The sequence below is a fragment of the Diospyros lotus genome, chromosome 10 (genome assembly GCF_014633365.1).
Source record: "Diospyros lotus cultivar Yz01 chromosome 10, ASM1463336v1, whole genome shotgun sequence".
NCBI lineage: Eukaryota > Viridiplantae > Streptophyta > Magnoliopsida > Ericales > Ebenaceae > Diospyros > Diospyros lotus.
The window spans coordinates 11790194-11803095 of NC_068347.1; the positions used below are offsets into that span (position 1 = coordinate 11790194).

The 12902-nt window shown below is 36.3% G+C and overlaps 1 non-coding gene across 1 annotated transcript; it reads right to left on the reverse strand.

The window, feature by feature from the left end:
* Positions 1–8303: 8303 nt before the first annotated feature.
* LOC127812396 (small nucleolar RNA R71) lies at positions 8304–8409 on the reverse strand. Its single transcript, XR_008025899.1, has one exon. It is a non-coding gene; the product is annotated as a small nucleolar RNA R71 (small nucleolar RNA).
* Positions 8410–12902: the final 4493 nt, after the last annotated feature.

Below are 12902 nucleotides of genomic sequence, written 5' to 3' on the forward strand. Positions count from 1 at the left end.
ACCCGGGTTGGATTGAGCTGGCCCTTTTGACATCTCTAGGTATGGTTCATGATGCTTGCCTAGTGAAACCTAGTGCATGTGGAGTGATGCTTGCCTAGTGTAATCTAGTGCATGTGGAGCGTTGGCTTTTGATGCTTTCTTAGTGAAATCTAGTGTATGTGGAGTGATGCCTACCTAGTGTAATCTAGTGCATGTAGGGCTTTGGCTCATGATGCTCACTTGAGGAAATTAGTCCATATGGAGCTATGGCTCATGATGCTCGCTCAGTGTGATTTTAGTGCGTGAAAGGACATCGGTCCTTATTATGATATGATTAAGTTGTTGATATAAGGGAAATCATAAGTGTGTGGTAAGTACTAATGAACATGATGATGAGAATAACTTATGATTGCGTACGAGCATTTTCATAAAATGGTTAGGGCATATGACTACGTGTGGGTGTGTTACGTGATATTATTGTTATTTTGTGCAGTTATTATTATCAATAGGCATGTATGTGCGTATACATTTTGATATGTGGTGGCAAGGCATGACTTGAAAGGCTAGGGTTAGAGGGTTACGGAATTGTTATGTGGAGTTTATTCTACTCCATTCTTGTTATTCATGTCTCTCATATTGCTTGCATTGCTTTGTTATATACTTGTTGAGTCTTGTGATTCATTCTCTTGCTTTGCATCATTCCAGGTAAAGGAAAAGATGAGGTTGAGGACGAGTCGAGAAAGGGCTAATCTTTTGTCAATAGATGTGTACAAAGCTCACCTAAAGAAAAGGTCTTGGGAACCTTCATGTTGAGTTGCTAGAGCTAGTTAGGCACTTGTGTCTTGAGGGTATATGTATGTGTTATGGTTATGACTTGATGTATCATATTCAGGGGATGTATCTTTTGTTCCAGTGGAATGTATATGCCTAATGTAAAAAGAAAATTTGGTATTATTGTGTTATGTCATTTTCTAGTTTGAGTTTATGTCGTTCAATAATGGATGTCTTATTCGAGTTGCTTCTGTATCATTACTACTATTAATGACCCTCTCATGGATCCTCTATGCTAGTAGGGGCTCTGGGAGATGGGTCGTTACACTATATGTGTTCACAATCTATAACAAAGAAAAAGAAGAAGAAGAAGATTTTCGTTTGCAAATTTTTGATGGAAGAAGAACAAAAGTAACTTTTGATTGAATAACAATGAAGAACATACCGTTAGTCGTCGTTGCCAGTGTCGGAATGAGAATAAAAAGAGAAGCTAGTGAGGAATAAGGTGCAAATATGCAACGGCCCACTCTCAGAGATCCCTGTAATGACCCGTCCCCACCTACGGGCGCTACTAATAAATAATCGACCGGATTACTCACACAATAAACCAACAAGTGAAGGGTTGGACCATGTTTCAACAGGAAACGCCCTAGCTGGGCACTAGGTTTTGTCCTTCCCTTCGCTCCACTTGAGGAATAAGTCCTAAATATAGTAGAATGGGACCCGAAACCCGAGTGAGTTTCACCTTTCTTCAGATCACCACACAGCAAGCCAAAGGTGATCCAGGCACAAAACTAGCACATCAAACATCCACTGAGTATTAGGGATTTATGGGAACATACCTTTTTTATCCTTACCTGATTCGAAACTCGGTTCCACCAACTAAAACCATATACCTCAAGCAATCTTACAATCACCCATCACACTATGATGATTACAATAACTAGATACATCTAGCACACAACAACATTTACATTCAATCACATGAATACATATATGACTATATACCACATACAAACTCAGGCGACAACGCTAGTCACCACATCATCCTCCCGATGCCATCCCTGCTTGCATCTGGGCTCGCAACATCTACAACACGAGGTAAAACCTCATGAGTCATAAAGACTCAGTAAGGGTGAAAATGAAGGTAAATGTGAATATAAACATGATTATGTATGCCAAGTGCATGCAAATGAGGCTAGGTTCTTTCATCCTCACAACCCACCAAGGTTTGAGGCATCAACCTACCCATCCTACAGTACTAGTCCTCCGTATGGCCATAGGTACACTAGAACTCATATTATGCAAGTGTTAACCACTACATGTGAATGCTACATACAAAGCTTATAAACCATATTTACCAACTTGCAAGGCCACCTCCACATAGGGCCATCCTTTACTTGCCTCAAAGCCTTCTCTGCTAGGAGCGAGATCGCCCGCCTGAACTTCGAGCTCTTCTAGGATCACCACCTTCCCTAGTCGAATCTAGACGCAATCACACCAAAACCCAACCAATTCAAAAATTAAAGCAGGGCTTATATTTTTGCCACACACCACAAAAATCATCCATCAACAACTTCCAACCAACTCTTCACATTACATTATTCCACAACATCTCACATAATGCAACAACTCGAAAAGAAATTTAATTAATTTACCTTACCTGATCTAGAGGAGAAATCCAGCCAAATGCCCACACTGGCATTACCTTCCGAGAAGCCACTTGTGCCCAAAATCCCATTTTTGAGCCTCAGGCACACTCCTCGAGCCCCAAAATAATTTTCAGAATTTTCTCCCATTTTTGGGCATTTTTCCCCAAATTTTCTCCTTTTTCAAATTTTCTTTTTCTATACTTTTTTTATTTCTTCTTTTCTTCCTCGCCTTCTTATTCCTTCTTCTTCTTCTTCTTCCGCATGCCTTCTTCATATGTGCGTCCGACCCGCCTGCAACAGCGCATGGCCGTGTTGGAAATGTATGCCCTAAAGACACGTTTTGTTTAATTTATGGTAATGATGTTTCTTTTATTCAGTTTATGGCACATATATTATTTGCATTTAATTGTTGGAAAGGTGTCCATGCTATTAAGTAAGTGATTCATGTGATGGGTCGTTCTTCACAGTTAGGCATGAATCATGGGTACTTAATAAGCAAGAAAATATTACTCTTGATCTTTTGATAGAACTGGGCATTCTATCATGATAAGATCATTGTGCAATAGATCCTAATGGAGGATGGCTTGCTTTAGCCAATAAACAGTCTGTTTACTCTAATTGTACAAGCGCATTTGGAATGCGTAGAGTGGACTTGTGATAGAAGCTAATGACAAAGTACTAATTATCATGGAGCTAGTCTATCACTGCTACTACGTGGACGAGTACTCTAATACTTGAGTATTAGTTGGTGGTCTAGTGAACCTAGAGCTATATTCTTAGATTCATTGTAGGTGAGGTCTATCAAAGATCAATATCCTTTTGAGTTGGGAGTATGGTTTCTAATTAACTAAGACAGACTAATACAAGATAGTTTCTGTGATTCACCCCCTTGTGATTATCCAAGAATAATCGAATAATCCAGGGCCCTGGGAACGTGACTTGAGAGTGTGTGCTTCTGGGTAGCTCCCAGTGATAAGCAAGTACATCCGAGTAGTCACGGATTATTGGACTAGTGATCTAAGGATGGTAGAAGTCATTTAGAAAGGTGTTAGTACATTATTCCTTTCTAAATGATGGGTGTTACGCAGAGGGGTATTTTTGTCATTACACTAGTAGGTCAAAGACATGGCATATGCAAAATTATTCGTGGGGTCAGTGTTACCATATGGTGATAGTTGGAACACTTAGAATGACAAAATATAGCTACTAGGTAGCAGGGATATTTTGGTCATTTTAGTAGCCGTGAATAATTTGTCTTTTGGTCCCCGGGGTAGCTCGATGTAACTCATGTATTTTTTAATACATTTGGCTTGTTGGATGAATTACATTGAGAGAGAATTATTTTATTCAGAATGGTCCATAATTAATTGGACTAGAATAAAATAATAGTTCATTAGGGTTTTAATTAATTAATTGGGCTAACCCAATTAGAAAATTAATTAAAAGATCTTGGCCCATTAGGGTTTGGCCAACTAGGGTTTTAACCCTAGGGTTCTCCCTATATATATCTCTCTTTAGTTGTTTTTTCGTCTAAGTCGTTTTTCATTCTTCTTCACCGAAGAAAGGCCACGAGTTCGAGTCATACTCCGGAAGACCGAAAGGGTGCGTTTGAGTTCTGATGCGACGGAGCCGAAGGCTAGCAGGACAGCCGTTGTCTCCACAACGCGAAGAAGCTCCCATCGCTCCATTCCGTCCGGTAATCCGCCGCAAAAGTAAGTCTCTTAGATTCTAATCAATACGAGGAACGGTTTTGATTTTAAAACGCTTCCGTTGCATGCTTTGTTTCCTCGTGAATGATCCTTCAGGCCGCTGTGGGCCATCACCATTCGACCCTCCACCGGTCGTCGTCGCTTGCCTCCGGCTACTAATCGACAGCCTCCGACTACGAGAGCCACTCCATGCCACCGCTAGTCCGTCACCACTACTTCTTTATTTTGCAACTACCATGGCCACATCCACTGCTTCTTCAAGCCGTTGCTCTGTTGCTTCAAGCTGCCACTAGCCGCGCCCCAATTAGCACCTATCGTCTCCTCATGATGGCCATCGACTAGCTAGCAACCAGCCTCTATCAAGACCTCTCAAAGCTCGTCGTTGCTATTGTTGTGTCAGCCATGGCCGTTGCTCCAGGAGGCTACGACGTTCACTTTAGGCTACCTCCGGTCGGCCATCGGCCTTCCTCAGCCCCGCCGGCTATCGATCCCAGCTCTCTCTGAGCTTCACTCAGCCATGGCTCCCCTGCCTCTCTTCTTCTCTCTTTCTCTCTGATTCTCAAAGTATCAGAGGAGAGGAAGCTTCCTCCCAATTTCGCGCACTCATGTATATATAATACACATTTAACCCTCAATTTTCTCATAATCTCACTTAAAAAATTTGGGTAATTGCATTTGAAGAATTATTAATTGCACTTGGACCCTCCAAGGCTTTAATTTAATTACCCTCAAGCCACAAAAAACCTTAATTCTCCAAAATTAATAATCAACCTTTACTCAAAAATGTCGATTTCGTCTCGGTGCTTGCACGGGACCTCTATTCCACCCGAAAACACTTCAAGATTCCTCACTTGCAAAACCAGACCACCTCTAGGTCCCTTCAGCTTCCCGGAGGTCCCTTGCTATCATTCGGTACTAGCACTCATTCCGATTTATACATAATTAATACATAAATTTATACATATTTATTCTGAAAATTATTCTCAGTCGGACTGCTTTCTGAATCATTAGTCTTGCCTCGAGACGCTCACCAATCTCATGCCCTCTTCCCTAGACATCCAAGTCCTGGAGCATTCCCCATCGTCAATTTAACAAATTTTTATTAATTAATTCCTCGAAATCGGCCTCCGGGCTTCTCAGATCACCCAAGGTCCTTTCAAAGTAATTCGAAATTATTCTTTTCCAACACCATGTAATATCGGGCATTACAATTCCGTTAGCATAGGACGTCTAGAAGGAAGTCATTAAAAGTATAGGTACAAATGAAAACTCAATTTAAACCATCCACTCTGAATTCATTTAATAACACAAGCATAAACATGCATCTACATTTCCTAGGAATACATCATTCTCTTAACAACTTTTTAGGGTTGAACCACCCATACATCATTCTCTTAACAATTGCATAGGGTTGAACCACCCATACATTACAAAATAAAAGGGTAAGAATTTAAAAATACAACATAAACTATTTTGTCTTTGCCCTCAAAATACACCCCAAGACCTTTTGGTTGGGAAAGCCCTACACACCTTCCTATACTCAAGCCTCGCTCGATCCGACCCCTTCCTTGGCCTTACCTTTATCTAAAATGATGAAAAGAGAAATAAGGATAAGCCACAAACCTCAGCAAGTATATAAATATATAGCAAGTAAGAAGTGTAAAGAGTCGAGGCATGGAAAACATGACAATATGGAATAGAACTTTCTCTCAACAATCTACAAATTCTCACCACTTACATATCATTTCATCATGCCTCATCATTAACCACACCATATGCCAATGCAATAAAAATAACACCATACCATCATATTGTGGACCATTGTCCACTCAGACTCTAGCTTTATACTAGGCACGCATTATGAGTCAAAGCTTCCACGGTTAGGCAAGTGCCTACCAGCTTGTTAGGATATCATTTCCCTCATTTGTAGTCATAATCACTATGCAAAATAATAGGTGCACTACTTTTCATATATGAAAATGACATGCATATGTGATACACCACAACACACATGTATTGAGCATAACTGAATTAAACACCCATTAACTTGCTTAGAATTACTCATTTTGTCATGTACAATGATATGGTTTAATTGTATGCATATTTTTATCTACTTTTCATCTTAATCTTGTGCTATTTTTCTACAAAAAAATGTGTGTTTATATAGATTTTACATCATTTTAATCTTTTTTGTAGGAACCCAGCAAAGGGTATTATTTTGAAGATTCGAGTATAAAAAGAAAAAAAAAGATAATATAAAGTTAATTTTAAAAATAATATTTTAGTATAAATAAAAATATAAAAATATTTTATATAATTATTATTATTATAATATAATTAAAGTTATTATAATTAATAGTATATTAAATATTATATTATATTATATATTATCTTATATTATTTATATATATAATATTATTAAGTGATAAATAATATATATAATAATTGGAAGTCCACGTTGAGGGGGACACAAGGCTAGGGCGCATGCTCCATACTCCATATATATATATATATATATAATATATGTATATTATTAGAGGGGGGGAAGAAGGAATGGAATGGCCGTGCATGACATATATATATTTATAATAAGAGAGGAGAACATGGAATTGGGAGGCATGGGATTGGAAGTAGGAGGCTGGGCGGCGCACAAGAAATTGAGGATATTGGTGAGACTCAGCCGCGCACAGTGGACGCAATTGAAGAAATTGGAGGCGCACAGAAGGATTTGAAAATTGGAGACTTGGGGGCGCCAGAGGACGCAAGGCAGTGAGCTAAATTGGCTGAGGATCCGTTGGAGCAGCAAACAGCAAACACCCAGATCTGGGCAGGGAGCTTCATCTTTTTCTTTTTCTTCATTGTTTAATTAATTTTTTTTATGCTCCCACTGTTATTTCAGATTTTAATTAATTCTATCATGAATTAATTTTATTTAACTAGGGTTTGAAATGAAGCTTGTTATTAATTCTTGATTTTTATTAATTAGGTTTCTTTCCATGATTTCAATTATTTATTATTTGTTCTTAGTGTGATTAAGTGATTTAACTATCATTTAATTGATTTTGTATTATGATTTGAGACCAAGAGGTGATTTTCATAACAGGTTGAAGTAATAAATTTCATAAGATAGATAGTTGATAAGGGATTTGATACTTGAATTTTATGAGGGATAATGAATTAGAACTTAACAATGAATTTCGATTTGTTATAACTATTGGGAAATAGGTTGATTATTAACAAATTGAGATTTAATTAGGTTAGTAAATCTTGGGAAAGAAACTAACCAATTTAGATATTCATCCCATTGAATTGATTGAAAATTAAGACGAATTAATAAGTGGATTCGAAATACCCTAGCTGCCTCCATTTTATCTAAGTTAAGTTATTTTTAATTTTAGTTTTTATTATTTTAATTTATTCAAATTCATCTCTTTTTATAGTTTAAATAATATTAAAGTTAATCTAATTTTGGTAATTAATCCAATCATCGTGGGATCGATACTTTACTCATTCATTATATTACTTGCGCGATTCGTACGCTTGCGAATTAGCCTAACAAGTTTTTGGCGCCGTTACCGAGGATTGGTATTAATATCAATACTAATTAACTTGAATATTAGTTTAGATATTAATTGTTTTTAGTTGTTTGTTTTCATTTTTGTGTTCTCTTTTATTGCATTTTTGAGTGTTCAAAAATAATAATAATAATAATATAAAAAAAATCAAGTTTTAACCGTTGTGATATTTTATTTCTTCTTTATAGGTCACATTGGAATTTCAACTAAACATGGGAGACGAAGTTATGGATCAAAGGAATGGGCAAGCTAGAGCTTTAAGGGATTATGCTATGCCCTCTGTTTAAGAAACACCCTCCAGCATCACCAGACCAAGCATAGGGGCAAATAATTTTGAGATTAAGCCAGCTATTATTCAAATGATTCAAATCTCTGTTCAATTTAGTGGGTTACCGAGCGATGATCCCAATGCTCATATAGCTAATTTTTTTGAGATTTGTGATACTTTTAAGCAAAATGGTGTCTCTAATGATGTTGTTAAACTTAGGCTATTTCCTTTTTTATTAAGAGATAAAGCTAAGTATTGGTTGAACTCTTTGCCTGCAGGGTCCATTACAACATGGGATGATTTGGCACAGAAATTTCTCAATAAATTCTTTCCACCTACAAAAACTGCAAAGATGAGGAATGATTAACCAATTTCATGCAGGCAAACATGGAGAATTTATATGAAGCGTGGGAGCGGTTTAAAGAGTTGTTAAGAAGATGTCCTTATCATGGGCTTCCAAAGTGGTTAGTGGTTCAAACATTTTATAATGGTTTAAATCATAACACCAGGATTACTATTGATGCAGCTGCAGGGAGGAGCTTTAACGGGAAAAGAGACTGATGAAGCGTATAACCTTCTAGAAGAGATGGCCAACAACAGCTATCAATGGTCATCTGAAAGATCTATGCCAAGAAGAACAATTGGAGTATATGAGATTGATGCGATGATAGCATTAAATGCAAAGGTAGATAATCTTTTTAAGAAAATCGATCAGTTGAATATTAACTCTATTCAATCTTATGTGCAGGTATGTGAGATTTGCACAGGTCCTCATGTTATCCGTGAGTGTCAAGCCGGGATATCTTTTATACCTCAACCATCTGAGCAAGTCAACTATGTGGCTAATCAAGGAGAAAGACAATTCAATCCCAATGCAAACACTTATAATCCATGATGGAGGAATCACCCCAACTTTTCATGGTCCAACAATCAGAATGTGTTGAAGCCTCCAATAGGATTCCAATAGCAAGAAAAGAAGCCTTCATTGGAAGATTTAGTGGCTACCATGGCTAAGACGACTTCTGATTATATGGCTAGGACAGATACTATGTTTCAAAATCAACAAGCTGCCATCAGAAATCTAGAAATGCAAATTCGTCAAATAGCTAATATGGTGAACAATAGAGCTCAAGGAACATTGCCAAGCACAATAGAAAATAATCGAAAAGAGCAGTGCAAAGTAATAAAGATGAGGAGTGGAAAGCAAGTGAGGCAAGATGAAGAAGAAAAAGTTAAACCAGAAGAAGCTGGACAAAATTTTCCAGAAACAATTAATTGGGCCATCAGCGATCGCGATCGAAATGCGACTGAATCAGAACAATTAAAATTTGAAGATCAGCATTTGACTAAAACTACAAAGTGGATACCGAAATGGAAAACAGTACAAGAAAAAAATGAAGAGCATACAAAAGAGGAAGAAATCCAAGATCTTGAAACCAAATGAGAAGACCATGGGTCATCAATGGAGAAAAATGGGAGTTCTTCTACTCTTAATTTAAAATCTTCTGAAACCCCTATTCCTTTTTCAAAAATATTTCTTGTGGCTAATTTGGTTCAACTATCTATTAAATTTTTAAAGAGGTTTAAAAACTTTCATATTAACATCCCTTTGCTTTTTGTTATTTCTCTGATTCCCAATTTTGAAAAAGTTTTGAAGGAAATAAGGGCAAATGAGAGAAAATTGGAGGAATTTCAGCCTTCTTGAAGAATGAGATATAGTCAAGCTAATGACTATAAAAAAGTGCTTGATGGGAGGCAACCCATTCGAAATATTATTTATTTATTTTTTTATTTTTCTTAATTTTTAGAATATTCTTGGATTGATTTCTTATTTCAATTTTTTTATTTTTCTTCTTTTTAGGACTTGTTGAATCCAGAAGTCCGGCCTCTCTTCTTCAAAAGAATAAGCCTAGCAATCTTCAACATTTCAAGAAGAATTTTTGCGGGCATTCTTTTTCGTATTTCAGGGGAGTATTTCTTTCATGTTCTTCTGCTTCACATTGAGGACAATGTGTTAAATAAGTTTGGGGGGGGGGGGGGGGTAAAAAAATTATTGATTGTTATGTGCTATTTTTGTTGCATATGTGTGTTTTAATGTGAAAATTTTGGTGGAACTTATATCAAGTGCACATTTGACCATCCCCAAGCCAAAAAAAAAACAGAATATGTTATTTGGAATCATGATTTGTATTTAGGTTCTTTATTGTGTTTTAACATTGAGTTTTTGATTTGGAATGGGCAATCTTTTATAAAGCAAGATTAAGCATACTTGGGTTTTTATGATCATTGAAATACATGTTCTTTGCGAAGTCGTGTAAGTTGTGTGACTAGGCATGAAAGATAAATGCAATGTTTTTTTTTTTTTGTGATTGTTCCCTTTGAGCTAGGCCTAAACAAGGTTTAAGTAAGTAGGGAGAATAATGTTGAGCGAGATGGAGCATAAAATGCTCTCGTTCGACAATTAAAAAAAAAAATGAGAAAGCGAGATGGAGCATAAAATGCACTCGTTCAACAGTTAAAAAAAAAAAAACGAGATGGAGCATAAAATGCACTCGTTAAAATATATATATAATAAAAAAATAAAAAACCCTAATTTGCTACCTTTGTTTGTAGTAGTGAAAAGGGACGGTTACAAAAATGAGTGTTGCAATATTCGATTGTGCTGGGTACATGACAAAATATGATTGAGTTGAGAATTGTGTATGACTTCTTGAGCTAGGAAATATGAGTATGCTCAATTTCTCTTTATTTGCTATTGTTGCATTCTCAACGGAGGATTTAGATGTGGACATAAAAAAGGCTTTTAATGTGATGAATGATTTCAAATACATGTTTTGTTTTCTTGAGTATGGAGTTTCTCTACTTTGCTTGAGGACAAGCAAAAGGTTAAGTGTGAAGGTATTTGATAGGGTTTAATTGTATGCATATTTTAAAAATAATATAAAGTTAATTATTATTATTATAATATTTGCATCAATTAATTAATCATAATATAAAACCCAACAATTTCACACATGACCACATAATAGTTTCCCCACCCTCCATGAATGGCAATTAAGATTACAAGTTGATGGAGGAGCTTATTGGAAGCTCACATGGTGATTTGGAGGGAATTGAAGGCATCAAAAGAAGAAACAAACAACTAAAAGGAACAATCGGTCAATAGACAAAAGGAATCTGTCAGCAACCAAAAACCAACACAGTCATCGGTCGACAAATGCACCCCTATATGTCGACCGACAGAACCTATTTCAGGGATCGATCGACATATGAGAAGAATATGTCGACAAATAGATCCAATTTTAGCGATCAATCAACAGATTCTTCTCATCTATCGACCAACAGAATGCACTTTCCATACTAGTTGACAGACACAACCAAATCGATCGACAAATAGCAATGAAAATGCTAAGATCAAAGTAAAAATGTGCGGAAGAAATACCAAATTCTTGCATACAACTTAACTGTAACAATTAAGTCATCATTCCTTAGAAAAGATGGATTGAACCAAAACTAAATTCGGATTTTTAAAGCGATTTTCCCATATTTCAAGAAAAATAATACAAGAGAAAGCAATCAGGTTAAAATCTTTTTTCATCAAAGAGATAGGGAATTCAAGGATCTAAAATCCGAGAATGGACAATCCAAAAGACACTGAATCAAGCTATACAACTGTAGAGGAAAGAAGAACTTACACAAGAAGCAAAGAATAAGAGGATCTTGCTATATAAAAGAAGAAGAACATAAATTTTCCTTGCTTGATGGAACCAAAGAAGAATTTGCTGGAAAAATCTAGAAATGCCACCACTTGAAGCTCCAAGCCAAGAAGAAAAATGGAAGAAGAAGAAGAAGAAAAGCAATTGGGTAGAACAAAAATGAGAAGAAGAAAGAAGAAGAAAAATGTGAAGTATGGGGGATGAGTGACTTGCATGCCAAGCCCACCTACTCCCTCTTTTTATTTTTATTTATTTCTTTTTTCATTTAAACCCACAATTACAAATAAATACACACACACACACTGGCAGCCACTTCTCCCAATTTTCCTTTAATTTTGACTTTTTTACACCCATTTCCTTGACATTTCAACTCTCATTTACCATTTCTCATGCTTTGATTTTTCAACCATATCACAATACATTTCATTTGACTTTATAACATCCCAAAAATTGGAGATAAATAATAATTATAAATATCGGTGTTGAGGTCATTAGTGGGTATTTGGAGATTTAAGGAAAAATAATAATTTATGTTGGTTTGTGGAAATATGAAATTAAGGGTTTAATCACAGTTTAATTGAGTTTTAATTAGTCATGTAAGTAGAGAAATATGTATTAATCGTTCTGTAAGGTTAGAATTTAATTTTGGGTCCGATTTCATTAATTTTGGGAGATTATGCTATTTTACAGTGTGTATTAATTTGGTGGCATGCAAGCGTAAAAACGCTAAAATCTGCTAAAGAGAGCAAGCTCTTTACTCTCTTCGTGACTCTCATTCGATTTATGAATTTTATATCCTCCCTTAAATCGATTTGGTTCCATAAATTAATTACATTCATTATAAATAGTTATTGTGCGAATTTTGTTTAATTAATTTAATTAGGAGACTTCTAGGGTTAAATACCTTCGTGAGCTCTTTTCATTTTGTGAACCCACATCTTCCCTTAATTCATTTTTGTTTTGCGTATTAATTATACGAATTGAGAATTTTACTAGCATGATTTAATTTAAATTAAATATGAGACTCGTTGGGGTTTTATTTGTTGTGTGCCTACTGGGGTTTGTACCGCCCCCATTCCTTTCGGAATGATGTTGAACCCAACTTGAGGACTAGGTTCCTAGATGTGCAGGTTTGATTATGGACTTCTTGGGTGTGAGTAGGCTAGAGCTATCGAGCAATGGGGCAGGGGTCGGTTGTTTGGTGACGTTTGAGTAGACTATCATACGGCCCT